Here is an 18970-nt window from a genome sequence, read left to right as displayed (position 1 = left end):
TATTTTTGTCTTAGTAGTCATTGGATTGTCTAGTTAGTTCATCTCCTCCCTTCTCCCCTCCCCTGTACCACCAAACCTCATTTGATCTTTAAATCTAAGTTTTTGTTTCTTTTCCAGGTCTTTTTCTTGATGGATGTTTCTTTTAGTGTTGTTCTTCTTGTCTTTCCTGCTTCTCATGTTCCTCTGTGAGTGATTGTTCCCATGTTTATTTTAAATACCTGTTTTTAAACTCTGATTCGCTTCTGATCAAGACAGATCTTACTGTTTATAAACTAAGTTCTTATTTGAAATTCCAGAATGGTGCTTTGCTGTGAATAAGTTGAAGACACATTAATTTGAACTATTTGGAAATGGAAACTGCTTAAGATTGTATTTTGTAATTGAAAACATAAGTCATGCCATAGAACTCAGTTGTCTACGTTGAACTTTGTGTTTTACAGTGTCTTTAAAAAAAGCTCTTGTTCTTTGCATTTAGATTTTGCAGCAGTATGCAAGTTCAAGTGTACATATATTTTGAAATTCAGTTTAACATTTCTATAAGTTACAAGTATAAAGAATTAATTCCATCTTTTATTATCTACAGTGGATTCTGAACACTATTGAGCATGTAAAAACTTTCCTCCCCCAATTTTTAAAATTAATTAATTAATTAATTTTGGTACTGGGGATTGATCTCAGGGATGCTTTCCGGCTGAGCTACATCCTCAGTCCTTTTTATGTTTTATTTTGAGAACAGGGTCTTGGTAAGTTTCTGAGGGTTTTGCCCAATTGCTGAGTCTGGTTTTGAACTTTGTGATCTTCCTGCTTCATTCTTTTAGTTTTTTGGGATGATAGGTGTGGGCCATAGTGCTTGGTTTAAATTGCTATTTTTAGACAGATGCTGGTTTTCTCTGGTGTCTTTTCTGTCTTATATCTGTTGCCATAAATATTTTGAAACTAAATTCCTAATATAATTAAGCATACCATATTTGAAAACTAAAATTAACTAACTCTTTGATCTTTCATAAGTTTCTGAATTTTAACTTCTGTTATGTAGATGGTTTTAGTTTTCATTATTAAAAAAACTCCCTAAATTTCAGTTTCTGATATGATTATATGTCAATAATTTATTTTAAAATGGTATACAAAATATTTTATAGCCTCTTCAGGAATTCCTGAGTATTAAATAAGTGGAATGATTTGTTTGCCAGTCATCATATTAAGTTTGTAGTTATATCATAATTCATCAAGAACTTTGCTATATATGTTATTTTTTCCTACAAGTTACTTTAACAATAAAAGAAAATAAAATTTAAAAAATTTAACTATTTAAATAAATTAATATTGCTAAATGCTTTTTTAAAATCTGGATTAAATGTAATAGATGTAAATGATCTAGCACTGATAAATTGGTGGACATCAGTTTTGTGGAAACCTTTAATATATATTTGAATTATTCCTAAATTTTTTTGAGTTGCTATTAGTATTTTTGAAAGGTTTCTACAATTTTTTAAAACTTTAAGCATTAGCATAGAGGTCATAGTGTAATACATTTTATGAAAACATACTTCATCATGTTATATTGGTAATATTACATTTACATTTTAGATTGGCCCCTTTTGTATATAGATCACTGAATACAAATCCATAGTCACAATGTCCCTTTCTAAGTATCTGAATGATTTTTGTCACCATGTTTATTATGTAACCAAGGATACCAAGAATAACCAATTGCTGTTCATGATCAACCCTGCAGAAGGTTATTTTTCTTAGTGGAAGATCAGCTGCTTGAATTTGTTTCATAGGATGGCTTTGCTTTAGTAATTTGTCATGGTCCAGAGAAAGACAGAGGAACCGAGTAATATTAGTATACTGTGAGAGATTGATTGATTTTAATCAAGCTTATGAGAATAACATCTGAGGTAAAATATTGGTTAGTAGATTTACAGTGAGAAATGTAATTGCCAAGAGTACTGGATGGTCAAATCCTGTTCTAGCACATGCTGATTCTCTGTGTAAAGAAGTTTGACACTGGAAGTCCTAGTATAGTTGCATTATAATCTTTCACTTATTTAGTGGTATTTGAGTGATCTGATATCTGTACCTCTTCATTAAAGAAAGACCTGTTGCAGGGACATGGTGTGTCTTTGCCTTTGAACACTTCTTCCATAGGCTTTATCATCATTTGTGATTGTGACTTAGATATAATGTGTTTTTTTAGATATGTAGTAGATTGATGTGTTTTGTTAAAGATGTAGTTGATGTTCATTCAATGTTAGGACTAACATCCCATTCTATTTTGTTTGTTAGAAAGTTTTCTGGAGGAAACTAGCTCTTTTGAATGAAAAATTCATAAATCAGATTTTTAAAATATCTAATTATCACCAAAAATGAATAGCACTGGTAAAATATCATTGCTTCAAGTCTGAGCTGTAGGTCTAAGATTAATTCTATTTAATTTCATTGGTTTGGAAGAAGAGAGATGGGCAAAGATTTACCACTGGGTTTTGAAAATCATTTATTTGTATCTTTTGTTTATCACAGTTTGATAATCAAATTGGTGAGGCTAATTAAATCCTACCCTCTCAGTTATTTGGATAAGTTCATTGCTACAAAGACACTAAAATTTGTTTTCTTTGCATTGTGTAAAAATACTTATTTAGAATGCGGAGTGATTACAAAACCAGATATAAAGTACACATGGAGGCAAGTACAATGTAGTACATTGTAGATAGTCCTATATGACTTTTAAAAAAATATTTTCTAGTTGTCAATTGACCTTTATTTTATTTATTTATATGTGGTGCTGAGAATCGAACCTAGTGCCTCACACGTGCTAGGCAAGTGCTCTACCACTAAGCCACAACCCCAGCCCGGACAATATGACTTTTAAGTATATATGTAATCATTCTGTGTTGGGATGAACATTTTACACAGCTTCAGGATAGCACCATTAAAAAGTTCTCCTTTCACATATTTATTTGAAAGATGTATATACATAGAATAATTGCAAAGTGTAAAGAATTTTAATATAGGAATGATTTGTGGAGTGCATGAAAAGTTTTTTTTTTCCATATTTTAGTCAATTGTTTTTATTTTGTGTATGAATCATTTAGTGAAATTACCAGAACTATTTTTAGTAATAAGTGTTTCTACTCTTTCTTCCTTTCTCAAACACCCATTTCCCTTTCCCTCCCGCACTTGCATAAACAATATTGATAAAAATGTGGTAGAAGTCTCCTCTTTAAATATGAGACTCTTATTTACTTATGTTGTATTGATTTTTTTGTATTTGCCCATAAAATAAGCAAGTCATCTTTTACCACAAACTCATTGCAAGCATACATCTATTAATGTTGTTCTGTAATGAGATTTTATGTAATTTATCTTTTAATAAAAATATTTTTGAACAGATAGGTACTGTTAAATATCATTTCATGAGCATGTGATATTAATTGGGCACATTCACTACTTGGGAAGATATTTCTAGTATTTTACTAAATTACTAATATTCCTTTTTAGCACGTCATTTCATTGCAGATATTGTTGCCAGTGGAAGCTTATTTCAAAATTTTCCAAATAAATGAACTTTGTAAGAAGGAAATTTCTGTTGCATTTATATTGAGGTTAAGAATCCACCTGAACTATAGTTTTAGTTTGGAAACTGTATCTGCTGCAGATTTTGTGAGAGTAAAATTCTCATTTCTTGTTTTAACTTTTGACAGCATCGAATGTATATAAAGCAACTTGAGATTATTTATAATTCAGTTATCCTCAAATTGACTATATGAATTACTTTTTATAATGTTTTGTTTTGTAATTTAAGTTGAATTGTTTAAAAAGCGATGATCAACTCTGTAGCAAAATCTGGTTTCCAAAGCCATTCAGTATTTGATAGTAGTGGGTAAGGCTGCATCTTTTCATACAGAAATATTTAAATTTTGGTCTTGAACTAAAAGAAAAAAAAAAAAATCACAATAAAACTTTGCTGCCTCCTGAGGCCAGCCTCAGCAAAAAAGACTATGCTACCAACGAACTGATTACTTTGCGGTAGAATACATTAAGATTATTTCTAACAAAAATTCATGGAACTAATGAGGATTAAATCTATAAAAATAAATGAAGTTTGTTGCTGATGCTAATGGCTCAGTAGTACATGATAAATACTAATATTTTCTGGAAGCACCTGTTTTTGAGCTTTGTAAATTTGTCCGTCTTTGTTGATTTCTGCTCCACAAATGTATTTACCACTATGTGTTATAACATATCTTAACTGATTGTACTTCAGGTTGTATTTAAGTTGTGTTTTCTGAACTTTGAAATTATTCTTGCCTGTGATTGTTTCATGTTCACTATTTGTAGAGGTTAATTCTTTAATTACTTCAAGACATGATTTTGACTCCTCAAATAAACAACTTAGTGACATTTGTCAACTTAATGACTTAGCATGATAAAACAAACCCAAAACAATCATTTGCCCTGACTTTTGACTATCAGTGTTGCACCCATGTCTTCAGTTCTTCAAGCAGTAGGTCTCCATGAAAGGCTGTCAGTCCTAAGGTGGTTTTCTCTGAATATATTTCTTATGGCTGCTTCAATCAAATAAAATTTAGTTAACTTGCCATGAGTAAACTAGATATTCCTTACTTGGCCCAGAACCTCTCAGAAATTTACTTTGAAGCCTCATTCTGACTTTAATTTTTGTTAAGAATTTCTGTTGTGATGAGATACTCCATTTAAAATTGTCCATTTTTTTCCTGACCATTGCTTTCCTGTGAGTTAAGAATGTGGTGATAAGTGCTTAGTTTGTTAATATTTGCATATGGCATATTGTATTCTTTTAACCCAGTTTCAGTATCATTGCATAGTTCATTAACAAAATGTACATTTCACTATGCCTTAAGAACATACTTCTTGTTTTGATATAGTGGGTATTGCACTGGTAGTATAAAAAAATGAAATCTAAACATCGACAAAATCTGTGGCACACAAAATAATATGATTTTGCATTCATTCATTAAGTGTTTGTTGTGTGCCTGTTGTATGCCAGGTATTATTGTAGGCCTTGGGAGGGAGGAAAAACAAACAAAAAACGGTGATAGATGCTTTTTGGAGGATTAAAATAGGGTGAGGCAACATAACTTCTTTCTTATGATGTATAGTATGCTAGCTGGCGTTACTAAACCTGAGAGCAAAACATGAGGTTTTTGTTTCTGTCAGCCTAGCCCAGGAACCCTGTCTGGGTACCTGCTTGCTGGATTCGGCTGCTTCTACACAGTGTAATGAAACTTCCTTTTTCCCCTTTCCAAGTTTGTCTCTTTCTTATTGGGTAGGTGACCAAAACAGCCAGCACAGGTCCAGGCTAGATACCTAGACCAGGCTGCTGGTTAGTTTCTGTTGCAAATAGTTCTTTCTGCTAGTTAGTGTAGAGTGCAAAGGCAGTCCATACATAGACAATAGATAAATGAATTAATTTGGGTACATTGCAATTAAGCTTGCTGTAATGAATAGCAAAATTTGAATTTTATAGAATTTTTACATGTCATAGAATTACTGACCCCCTCAATATTAAAAGCATTTTTGGCCCATGGACATATAAAAGGAAATAATGTTCTGAATTTGGCTTATAGCTTTTGTTTGCCAACTCTTTTAATTTTAATCAACTGTTTCTAGAGGACAGTAATTTTTCTTCTCATTCGAGTATTAATACTAGTTGAATTTTGTGTCCTTAGGAATTGATGTTTAGATGAATTTTACTAAGGATGTTATGTAGATATACATATTGGGCACATGCATATTAAGTAAAGATACTCAATTTAAGTGTGGTGGAAGTTGCTGCCTGTGTATTGTAGTTAAAAATCCTGTTATTTATTTTGGGAGATGTACAATTATTAAATAAAAATTGTTTATGGATTACAATTTAGACTAAAAGTAGTAAGAAGACTTATGCGTCACAGTGCTGAAGGAGCATGTAGTTTATGAATAAATCCTTTATAATGAGGAATTTGCTTAAAGCCAAGTAGAACTGATCTTATTTTTCCTTTTCTTTTTTTTTTTTTTTTTGATAGGAGGGATTGAACCCAGGGGTGAGCTACATCCCACAACTTTTTTATTTTTTATTTTGAGACAGTCTCCCTAAAATGCGAAGGCTGGTTTGAACTTGAAATTCTCTTACCTCAGCCTCCCCAGCTGCTGGGATTACAGATGTTTGCACAGTGCCCGACTTAGAACTGATTTTTGTTATTTTTTATTTTTTTTAGTTCTAAGAAAATTTCTTAGAACTAATGAAAGAATAGTAGAATTATGCTTATACATTCATCTGATTCGTGACAACAGGGGAACAAAATTAAAAGGCATTTTGTTTTTATCTGTCATCCAAAGCTGAGAAAAGACTTTAAAATGCAAAGACAAAGGAGCAATTGATTAGAGAGGTTCTGTTGAGTTAGGTGGCACATTAGGAGAGCAGGACAATATAAATAGGCACAGAGAAAAAGAAGTTAGAAGTTCTTCTTGTAGACTAGAACCTTGTTCGTATTTCTGCTTTAAATGTACTAAGACTGGAGAGGTTTGCAGCCCAACCCAAGTACACAAATGTAACGGACTTCTTTTCAGTCACCTTTGCTTTTTCACAACCTGGGAACCATCTGGTATGACCTGATTGCCTAAATATAGCATACCCTCATCCTCCCATCCAAGCATTTTGCTTTCTACCAGTCATGAAAAGCACAGTGGCCTGGCACTGCATCTTTCCTGTGTATTTGCCACTACCTAGCCTCCCTCTTTTCCTTACCCCATGGTATGAATGTCCTCAAATGTCAGTTTCTTCTAAATATAAAGCCTAAGCTTGATCAGTTCTTGCTAGTTTAATACTATAAGGTTATTTTTCCTAAATCATTACCAAGATGTGCTAGTTTGATCAAAGACTAGTTTTCTACTTAGAGACAGCTGATCTAATGGAATCTAGGTTCTCTTTGAAATGAATGCACAGTCCTTTTGGGCAGAGTGCTTACTTATAAGATATGAATAATACCTTAGCAAGTTTTAATGATTTCTGCTGTCCTTACTGAACATCATAGGGGAAGAAATCCCTAGTTAGCTTTCACCTTCAGTCAGGTCTTGACCTAGAACATCACTGAAGAAAGGGACATTTTTCTCTAATTTGTTGATAGGTAGCACTTCTTTGTGTTTCTTTCCCCTGAGGGGCTTCCTTTTTGCAAAGCAGCTACCAAAAGGGTTTGCCTTTATCTTTTCTTAATTGTTTAATTATGAAATATTTCAAACTTAATTAGAAAAAGTAGCACATGATCTGCCCATCATACAGATTCTGTAATTTTTATTTTGTAAACCATTCTTAATTTATCTGTTCTCTACTTCACTGTTTTTTTTTAAAGTTAAATTTTAAAGCAAAATTCAGACACTGTCATTTTATTGTACATACTTTTCATCTCTATGAAACATACAGACTTTAAAAAAAAACTTTCAAAAAACAACCAAACTGACATTATTGAACCTTACAAAATAAATAATAATATGTTTATATTATCTGGCACCCAGTTTATTTTTCCATTTCTTTGATATTTCTGAAAAATATCTTATTGTAGTTTTACCTGTTAGAAGTAGAACCCAAACAAGTGACACAAATTGAATTTAGTTTGTTAGGATTCTTAAAGTTTCTTTCATACTAGTTGGAGGTTCATAATCCTTTTTTGTTCCATAGGCACATTTGGCCGACTGTTGAATCCTAAGAATTCTTTCTCTGAATGCTTTTTTTAAATGTATAAAATAAAATAATATAAAATACATAAGACAAAGATAACCAATTTTATTGAAGTGGAGTTATCAGGCTATTTTAAATATATGCATTCATGGTGGCTTGTCCTTTACTGATATATAACAACATCTAGGGGAAGATATAAGAAGTACTAAAATTTTAAAGTGTGATGAGCATATGTGTATTTTAGGTTATCTGTAACAATTGTAGTGTGATTTGGAAATACCTGAATTTTCTTGGTAACAGAGTAACAACCAATGCTATTAGTATTGTGAAATGTTGCCCATATTCATGAAGGGATTATTAATTTCAGTTGAAACGTTGGTAAAATTGTGAAATTCTTTTCTTCATTCAAATTCAGAAACCCTGTAAATTCTGTCCACAATTCTGTGTTCTGTAGTGAAGAAACAGTACACATTAGAAAGGATCCTGGCTGTTTTTTTGCTTCACTGGCTTTTTCTTAGTTTTTAAACAACTTCTCAGGTTGTTCATTTCTTGGTCTTTTTCCTTCCAGTTCTATTTGATTGGAACATTATTCCTCTGATGTTAGTAAGACTGGTTCCTTCTTATAATTCAGATCCACTACAAAGGTCACTTTTGTAGGAACCTTTTTTGTTCTAATATTCTTGTTTATTTGTTTCCTTTGACATCTTTCTTTGTAGATGGACCAAAAGTTAGAAACTCTGTCTCTTGGAGCCTTCCACTGTATCCCCAGCACTGAGAACAAGGTGCTTGGCGTGTAGGTGTTGATGGAAAAGTATAATAAATGAATCTGAAATTCATATTATATATTATATTTCTGGTATTTTCCATTCTTTGATGTATGTGTAAAATGGTAATTATAATTTATTATTATTATTTTTATTAGTGCTTTGTAGTGTATAGACCCTCAGTGCCATATGATAGTACTTACCAACCTTGTTTTATGACTTTTAAGCACCTTATCTCTGGTGAATCAGGTTCTTATGGTGTCGGCACCGCCACATCCCACTTCTGTGTGTATCACTACCATTCTTCCTTACTACAGGAAAAAAATGTAATACCTTGAAAAGTTTCTTTCAGATAAAATGAAAATGCTTTAAACCAAAAGATTGTTTTATTGATTAAAATTTTAATTCATTGTTCCTCATCTAGTATTCTTTTTTGTTTCTTGCTTTGAAAATTAATTTTGAAGGAGAGAGAAAATAATTGATAATGAAGTCGAAGTAGGAGTGAGATTAAAAGATTGGGTAGAGAGATGGACGTTAGCAAGGAAGAAAATAATTTATGGGCCTTGCAGCTAGCTAAGGATTTTAGAAATTTTGGAACTTAAGTACTCTGGGAAGCCAATTAAGCAGTGGTAAGTCATGAATAGCTTTACATTTTGAAAATACTACTCTGGCTGCAATATAGAGAGCAGATTACATGAATTTAAGGAAACTGGTTATACAGGTATATTCAGTAGTTCAAAAGTGAAAGGTGATATGTTAGGAGAGTAAGATGAAGGAAAGGGTATAGATTCCATTAGGAATCCAGGTCCGTGGAATGGATGGATATGGGCACTAACAAGAGAAGGAAGTGACAAAGATGGTTTTTGGTGTTCCTGTGTGGTCAGTTGACTGAGTTTAGCCATTCATTGAGATAGGGAATATTGAAAAGGCATTAAATTTGGGGATGTAAGATTACTTGGGTTTCAATATATGTTAAATGTACTTTGTACTTTCAAACTTTCACATAGACATCCAAATATTTTAAATCTAAGATTTTACTTATGAATTTGATTAGAAATTTTGGTTTTTTATAAAGCAAGTTTTGCTTTCATTTGTTTTTGCTTAGTTATTAGCTTTTTTTTTTTTTGGTACCGCCTCACCCCTTGGGAATTGTTTCAACAGGAATTGTTTTCTCTGTTACATAAGCCTATCAGGAAGAAGGTCATAGCTTTTTTTGTTTCCTCATTATCTTGTCAGGAAACAGATCTTTGATAAAATAATGCAATTTAAAAACAAATTTTAAGCAAATATGAACTGTCCAATCCTCTCTGTTCATTAATTTCTAGGTTCAATAAACATTTTATATTGTATCAGGTCTAGGCAGAAAGCTGTGTGGTTACCTGGGGGGATATGTTGGCTCTGCCTCATGATGGGTATGATATTAGAAACAATAGGTCCCTGGATTTAGCATATATAGCTTTTACAATGTTGAGGTATGTTTCTACTATCCCTAGTTTTTCTAGTGTTTTGAGCATGAATGGATGTTGGATTTCATCCACTGCTTTTTCTGTGTCTATTCAGATAATCATGTGATTCTTATCTTTAAACCTGTTGATGTGATGAATTACATTTTATTTATTTCCGCATGTTGAACCAACCTTGCTTCCCTGGAATGAGCCCCACTTGATCATGGTACACTGTCTTTTTAATATGTTTTTGTATGTGATTTGCCAGTGCTTTATTAAAAAATTTTCCATCCGTGTTCATGAGGGATATTAGTCTGCAGTTTTCTTTCCTTGAGGTGTCTTTGGTTTTGGTGTCAGGGTTATGTTAGCTTCATAGAATGAGTTTGGAAGGGTTCCTTCCTTTTCTATTTCATGGAATAATTTGAGGAGGATTGGTATCAGTTCTTCTTCGAAGGTCTGGTAGAACTCAGCTGAAACTCTTGTCTGGTTCTGGGCAATTCTTTGTTGGTAGGCTTTTGATGCTAAACCCAAGGCCACCATCATTCTAAGTGGAGAAAAATTGAAAGCATTCCTTCTAAAAATTGGGTCAAGACAGGGATGTCCTCTTTCACCACTTCTATTCAATGTAGTCCTTGAAACTGTAGCTGAGAAATATTCCATTGCGTGTGTGTGTTGGGGGGGGGGTTTGTAGGGCACCTAAGGTTCATTCCATAGCTTGGCTATTGTGAACTGAGCTGCTATAAACATGGAAGAGGCTGTGTCACTATAGTATGCTGATTTTAAGTCCTTTGGGTGTAAACCGAGGAGTGGGATAACTGGGTCAAATCGTGGTGCTATTCCAAGTTTTCTAAGGAATCTCCATACTGCTTTCCAATTCATTTGCACTGATTTGCAGCCCCACCAGCAATGTATGAATGAACTCCCCCTCCACACAGTGGAATATTACTCAGCCATAAAGAAGAATGAAATTATGGCATTTGCTGGTAAATGAATGGAACTGGAGACTTTCATGCTAAGTGAGATAAACCAGTCCCCCAAATCCAAAGGCCAAATGTTCTCTCTGATATGTGGATGCTAACCCATAACAATGGTGGGAAAGTATAGTTCATTGAATTAGACAAAGGGGAATGAAGGGAAGGGAGGGAGGATGGGAATAGGAAAGACAGTAGAATGAATTGGAAACTTTCGCTATGCTCATATATGAATACACAACCAGCATAATTCCACTTCATGTTTAGCCACAAGATTGGGATCAAAATTGTTGTGGGTTGCACCCCATGTATGTATAACGTGTCAAAATACACCCTGTCACGTATATCTTAAAACAACAACAAAAGGAGTAGGTCCCAAACCTTCCACATAATCTCAACTACGTTATGTGTATATAAAAACTGCTTTGTTGTTCTTATGAGTCTTGGCTGTGGATGTGGATTATGAATTTTCAGCTGTTTTTTTTTTTTTTTTTTTTTTTTTAAATAGAGAAGCTTTTCTTGAATTCCTTTCACCCCTGATTTGTTCAGGTTGCTGATCACACAGAAGGCATGGTCTTAAAGAGCATTATGGAATCATCATAGGAGTGAGGAATAATTTTATTACTGCAGAATTTGCCAGAAATTTGTTTTCTGTTAGATAGGATTCTTTGATCTCTCTCTCTCTCCCTCCCTCCCTCCCTCCCTCTCTCTCTCTCTCTCTCTCTCTCTCACACACACACACACACACACACACACACACACAATCTTCTAAAGAAAAAAAAATGATTATGGGGAAGCTCATAAAATTAAAGAACCAAGTGGTCAACGGGACAGGAGTCATAGCAACCCTGGGAATATGGGGTAGCAAAAATGAATAATTTCTTTAGGGTACTGAAGTTCAGATGAATTGGCTTCAACCATTTTCTTGGTGTAGGGACTGGGGCTATAACTCAGTTGGTAGAGTGCTTGCCTCACAAACACAAGACCCTGGGTTCAATCCCCAGCACCACAGTGGAAAAAAAAAAAAAAAAAAGAAGAAGAAAGAGTATGCATTTTCTTAGTGTATATAGAAGAGAGGATTCTGATTATCTGAGTTTGCTAGAACAAGGCAAGGCACCTTGACTGAGTCTTATAAGAGCTTTATAAGTCTGGGGTGGAGTAGTTTCCCAAATATCTGCACTGCTGAGAATTTTCTAGACTTTAGAAAAGATTGTTAATTTGGTAGGAGTATTCTATCTCCATCTGATGAAACTACATTTTTCTATGGGAATGGAGTTTGGGGTATCCCTCTACATAGTAGTAACTCAAATATGATATATTTAATTTCAGCTTTTTTAGAATTAAAAGTGTACTATAGTGATACATGCATATCTATTTTTATATAGCACAATTCACAAAAGTCAAATTAATGAAGTAGCCTAGATGTCCATCAGCAAAAAAAGAAAATATGATATCTATTCTACATTAGCCAGCTATTCAGCCATAAAGAAGAATGATATTATGTCATTATAATATCAAAATAAGCCAGACTCAAAATCAAAGATGGTTGTTTTCTCATATGTGGAAGCTAGAGAGAAAAAAAGAAAGAGTAGGGGGTTTCATGAAAATAGAAAAGAGACCAGTAGAGGAAGGGGACCAAGAGGAGGGAAAGTAGAGATACTGGGGAATGAATTTGTTATGTGCATGTATGAATATGTAACAACAAATCCCACTGTTAAGTTTAATTATAATGCAACAATAAAATTTTTTTCAGTCTTGAAAAAAAAAAAAGACCTAATAAGAGACTTGTCTTAGTAAGTCTGTACTCTATGTTTTAATATCCATTCAGTCTACAATCTAGAGTTTTGTGTAACCGTTGCTACTTCTTGAGGAAAGTCGTTGTTCTCTGTTATCCCAGTAAAGACATAATGGTGTTCAAGGTTTGAGTCTCTTCTTATTTTCTCATGCTTATCTTTTCCCATGATTTTCTCACACTCTCTCTTAGCCTCCTTACTCCACCCAAAATGTTAGCAGGTAATTGACTCACCTGTACTCATTTTATTTTGCCCCATCTTTGGTTATGTGGTAATATCCTTGAGGACAACTAATACATATTTTTTTTTCCCAAGACCTTTGCTCTTCCACAAGTATTCTGATGCATAAATATCTTTAAACCAGATTTGATTTATATGGATGATTAGTAGAAAGAAAGTATTTTGTTAAATGAAATCATTTTAGGTTATAAAATAGTCCTGGAAGGAATCTTAATTATTGCATTATTCTCTTTTCTCCACTTGTCTTCCTCCCCCTCACATATAAATAGATATATATAAATGGATATATACACATGTAATATTTATGTATAAAACAATTTTTTAAATAGTTTCCTTCTGACTGAACTACAGGTTTAGTTAAAATAGTGACTATTTCCTTTCTTGTTTTCCTTTGTACATTGATTCAGATTTGTATGTATTTTTCTTAGTTCATTTTGGTCATAGTTTATTGCTCAAATGACCTCTTTTTGTTTTTGAATTCTATTTGTTGTAAAATAAATTTTATTGGTGTTTGGCATGATGTTGTAGGTAATGTACAATAAATGGTTCTTATAGTGAAACAACATATATCCACCATCTCACATAGTTATCTCATTTTAGGCTAATAGGAACTTCTTGAAGTTGGGTTTAGGATGTTTTGACATTACTTAATTAATCTGCTTCCTTGATTTCTGGCATGCTTATCTAGTATGTTTTCTACTCCAGATATAGAATTAATAATTTCTACAGTTTTTTTTGGTGTGTGTGTGTGTATGTGTATGTGTATGTGTGTGTAAGGCAGTGTGTATTTAGAGATTGCATCTTAAAAGTGTTTCTTGCCATTGTGACTTGTACCCAGCCTCCATTTTTTTCAGTATTTCGGTAGACAGAGATCAGAGTTTGTTTCATTTTGATTGGAATAATCATTAGTTTATGTTGATAGTTTTGGTGCAAGTTTAAAAGAAGAGTTAAGTTCTTTGGTTTTGAGTCTTTTCCTCTGATGCTAAAGTGGACTTGGAAGGGGATACAGTTTTATATAAGGGCATTATTGCATCATGGGTGTTCCCATCCCTAGTATTACCTTCTTATAATTACATCTCAAAGGCCTCACCACCAAATAAACACATTGGGGTTTAGAGCTTTAACATGAGAATTTTGTTCATAGCATTTCTTAACCATAGCAGTGGAATTTCTTGTTTATCTGATACTACTGAAATAATTTCAGAATGATAATACTAATGCTACTCATTACTGTGTGGTAGTTAAATGCATGTATTTTTTCTTTTGGCCTCACTAGGGATGGTTTAAATATGTTTTGATGTACCTAGGTTTATTTAAACAATCCTATGTAGATGGACAAGATTGTTTACTATCTTCTGCTGTTATAAATCTTGCTTCAATTGCTAGTTTTATGCTTTTTTTTTTTTTCATACTGTTATTGCTGTCATTTAGCAGGATTCCTAGATGTAGAAATGCTGGGTAAAGGGATAAAGCTTATATAAGTTTGCTAGATGTTACCAGATTCTCCTCCATTGATAGTTGCAGTATTTGCATTCGCACTGGCACATATGAAAGTATTCCTTTCTCCCTGCAGGTCTGTTAGAAGTGTGTGATGCCAACAGTCTAAATACATTGCTTATTTGATAGGTAAATAGTTTGTCATTGGAATTTATATTTGCATTTGTGTTTTGGCCAAAGTTGACTGTGGTTTAGGAGGCATATTATTTATTTTTCTGTAAAGTATTAATATTTTTGCCCATTTTCTATCAGGGTGGTAGTGGTGATCATTGTCTTCTCTTTGTCTATCCTTTTAATATTTTGGGGACTGTAAAATATCTTTTCTCGATTTTTCATTTGACTTCTGACTTTGTTGATGAGTTTTTATTGCTATGCAGATAAACTTTTATAGTTTTTTGTGTAATCATATTTATAAATCTTGTTTCCAGTTTTATGTAGATAGGAAAGTGTCCTTTTCCCAAGTTATAATGAAACTCACTTTTTCTCCCCTAATTGTAAATAATAAAATAATTATATATAAAGCAGTTTATTATTTACAATTAGGTCTTTGATCTTTTTGAAAATTATTTTTGTATAGGGTTGAGGAACGAACAGAGCCAATTCTGCTTTTTTTTTTTTTTTTGGTAGTGCTGGGGATTGAACCCAGGACCTTATGCTTGCCAGGCAAGCACTCTACCAACTGAGCTATCTCCCCAGCCCCCAATTCTGCTTTTTTCATGTGGTTATTACGTTATATAGCCATCATTTGTTGAAGATAGACCGATTTTTGTCTGCTTTTCGTAGTATAAATAGTAATCACAAAAAAGTCTGAATCATAGAAAAAAGTATTTTTTCAAGGTCTTCTAGACTAACCAGTTTATTAAGGTTTTATTATTCTTTAGCTAGTTCTAAAAAGTTCCCATAAATGTGAAATTCATTTGATATTTGAGTGTATTTAGTGAGTGTAGTGAATATATGCTAATTATAGAAGATAAAGTATGAACTGAGATGATGCCAATTTGGCTTGTAATGACTCTAACTTTTCCATGGAAAAATGGAAGTAGGAGAAATAAAAAAGCATTATTCATTTTTCAGAAATAAGTATATTCATGTTTTGTATATTTATTGGTTCAGTCACCTGAGCAGCTAGGATTACAGGCAAGCCCCACCATGCCTGGCTTGCCTTTTGTTTTTTGTTGCTGGTGGAAATTTATTTTGTTTATGTAGAAGTTATTATTGTATTCATCTTCTGTTTTTATGTGTTTTCTAGTTTTGTGCTCTGATGAACTAGTCATCTCCCTAGCCTCACTTTAAAAAGCTTAGTAATCATAGGTGTTTAATAGTTACTAGTTAATACAACTATTTTACTTCACCTGGGATCTATTTTTATAATAGTACAAGTTTTGCAATACCAGGGGACTTAACTTGAATCCTACACTTTTAAAATTCCAATCTTTATTCAGCCAGTTTTTCTATTGAATAATGGAGTGTTGAATGATCTATTAAATTCTGATTTGTTCCTAATACAAAGTTATATAAATATTGGCTTCTCTTTCATTTGTAATATTTTTACCTCTGATTCGATTGCTTAATTCTTGTGCCAGTACAAGTCAAAATCATTGTTGCTTTGTAGATTTTTCTATCATCTGTTGCAATATTATTTTAGCTGCTGATACCTTTTTTCATGTTAACATAATCATTTTGTGATCTCTGGCTACAGACACTAAAACCTTAAAACTTCAGTTAAGATTTGGTTGTGCTTTAACTGACTATATAAATTATAAGAGTTTCCCTTTAGAACATTTATAAATGTACGTGAACAAAACATTTTAATTGGGAAGATTATTTTAAATTTTTAGAGTAGTGTTCTTGTTATTTTGAAAACAACCTCTCCATTATTGTCAGAATTTGTATACCTCTCAGTAAAAGTTTAGTTTTCTCCACAGGATTCCCACCTTTTGATTATTCTTATCTAAAAAATATTACTGTTGTGAGTTAAATTGTTTGCATATATATATGTTGCACAATAGATTATTATATGGTCAGGCTCTTGTTTTAATATTTTATTCTTATTTTTGACTGATTTTCTAAATTCTTTTTATTCTTTGAGCCAGTGGATTCTATTGAGTATTGTATAAAAATAATTTTTTTTCTGTAGTCATAGTCATTTCAGTTCAAGAATCATTGAGATAGTTCCCATTGTTTAAAAATTTAAATAAACACTCAAATGGATTCATTTTTAAACTTTGTATAAAAGATAGAGTTGCTATAAAGTGAGATCAGGACTTTAGAACACCACTGTCTTGGTTTTACAACTTATTACTGAGGAATTTAGTTTCAATTTGTTAAATCACAAAATAGTATCTAATTATGGTGTTTTAGACATTGAACATCGGTTTTTTGTATTCTTAGGTTTGTTGAACATTTATGATTTTTGACTAGTAAAGTTTTGTTTGAAGTGATTTTTTCTGTTTTTTTTTCTCTCTTGTTTTTCTGGTACTAGGGATTGAACCTAGGGTCTTGTGCATGTTAAGCAAGTGTTCTGCCACTGAGCTAAATCCCCAACCCTTGGTCTTACTTTTTTAAGAATATGTTTTACATATAATACCTGGAACATTTTAAAAAATGCTTTTAAGGAAATTGGTTAAGGTGATTATAATATGATCTTATTAGCTTTTTTTAAACTCAGAGTAATTCTACAAAGTTCTCATTGCCATCAAGATGTCACGTATTCTTTTTATATCCAGCTATGTTTTTAGTATTTTAATTATGATAGTGAAGCAAGTTATTGGTTTGTTATGTAAGTCAGTGTCTTTAATTAAAACTCATTTATAAAAGCATGAATTAAGGTCCTACATATTACATTACAACTTTCTGTTTAGTAGTTTTAGATATGCTTAATCTTTTCCATTATTTTTACATTCATGTTACCATTTGAAGCGAGATTCAAATGTTGAATCTGTAGGATGAAGGTGAAATAATTAGATTAATAAATAGACTGGGGCAATTATATGCTTTTGCTTCAGTTGAGCTGAAGGTAAAGGGAGGAGAAATAATTTTATTACAGAAATCCCCATCCCCACAAATCCCTTGCACGTCATATCTAAGTTTTATAATTACATCATACTTGGAAAGGGGTAAATTGGTGTGTGGGTCAAGTGTAGAGTGACAGGTTTCTTCCTGAAATTGAAAATGTCCTTTTTAATATATGATGTACATTATTACATTACCAGTCTTCTGCAAATAATATCTAAGTGGTATGATGAAATTCTTTGAGGTATTTTAGAATACCACAAATACCTATGTAAACGGAAGATTTCTTTTTAAATATACATTAATAATCAAATTTTGTTAAGCAGTAAAAATGGAAGTAGGAGAAAACTTGACCTAAATCAGCTGGATAAACTAGCTTTATCACCTCTCCACAAAACAGTAGGTTGACTAAACAGCATAATGGGTAAATGTACTGTCAATTTTGTCTATTAAAGGTTATCAATAGTACCAGGTGCTTTGTGTCACACAGCTATAATCCCAGGAACTGGGGAGACTGAGGCATGAGGATTGTAAATTCAAGGAAATCTCAGCAACCTAGTGAGACCTCAGCAACTTAATGAGGCCTTGTTTTAAAATAAAAAAAATAAAAAGGACGTGGGATATAGCTCAGTTGTAAAGGGCCTGGGGTGCAATTCCTGGTAACCGCACTGGCCCCCAATCGCCAATTATCAATTGTGCTTCAAAAGAAGTCCTTTTAAAATTTCTGATTGCTACCTGCCTGCTGTTTACAGATGTACCTCAGTGCTCAAAAGGAGCAAGAGATAAACAGTAATGCATGCACTTTTTAAAGATTCTTATCACTGTTCTCTGGCAGCTGAGGAGAAGAGAAAAATCAGTGGTAGATTAGACATCCTCTCCTACAGGTGTCCCTTCAGTGTGAGAAAATGGCTGTGAAGCCTGGAGGTCCTGGCAATGGATGAAAAACAAATAGAGAATGGGAGAATAGAGGACGGACCAGTTTTCCTTAGCTTTGTAGACCTTTTAGCACCTGTCATGTGAAAAATATAGCAAAATAGCTTAATGGTTAAGAGCATGATCTTTGAAATGGAAACCTACTGCTTATTTTAGCTCTGTGATCTTATGTGTTTAACCTTAGTCCTGTGTCTCTTCGTGAGATCTTGTCTCAAAATAAAAAATAATTATTAATGAGGATTATATGAGATCACATATGTGAAGTGCTTTTAATAGTACCAAGTAAACTGCTTGCACAATCAATAAATAGTTCCTGCTGTTGTTGTAAGTATTGTTTTTGTTGGATTTCTTGGAAATAGATATTAATAAGATGCCAGTTGAGACCATATGTGATTTTGCTCTAAACAAAAAAGACATGAGGAGAAATCTGAATTTCATCACCTCTAATCTTAATCAAAATAAACCAATATTGTGTTGAAATTTCGATATTTTCAGCTTCTAAAATATCTATTAACTCTTTTAGCATAAGGATCACATAGTTAGTCCCTTAATCTTTCACCAAATCAAATGCTATCATTTAAAATTACATTTTAATGTATGCAAAAATTACATAGTACCA

At 32.8% G+C, this 18970-nt stretch overlaps 1 protein-coding gene across 2 annotated transcripts in view; it reads left to right on the top strand.

Moving 5' to 3' along the window:
* Positions 1-18970, top strand: part of Cdc73 (cell division cycle 73) — a 120228-nt gene that overhangs the window by 41749 nt on the left and 59509 nt on the right. The gene's annotated exons all lie outside the window — the stretch shown is intronic.

The sequence above is a fragment of the Sciurus carolinensis genome, chromosome 12 (genome assembly GCF_902686445.1).
Source record: "Sciurus carolinensis chromosome 12, mSciCar1.2, whole genome shotgun sequence".
NCBI lineage: Eukaryota > Metazoa > Chordata > Mammalia > Rodentia > Sciuridae > Sciurus > Sciurus carolinensis.
This window is presented reverse-complemented; position numbering and strand designations above follow the sequence as displayed.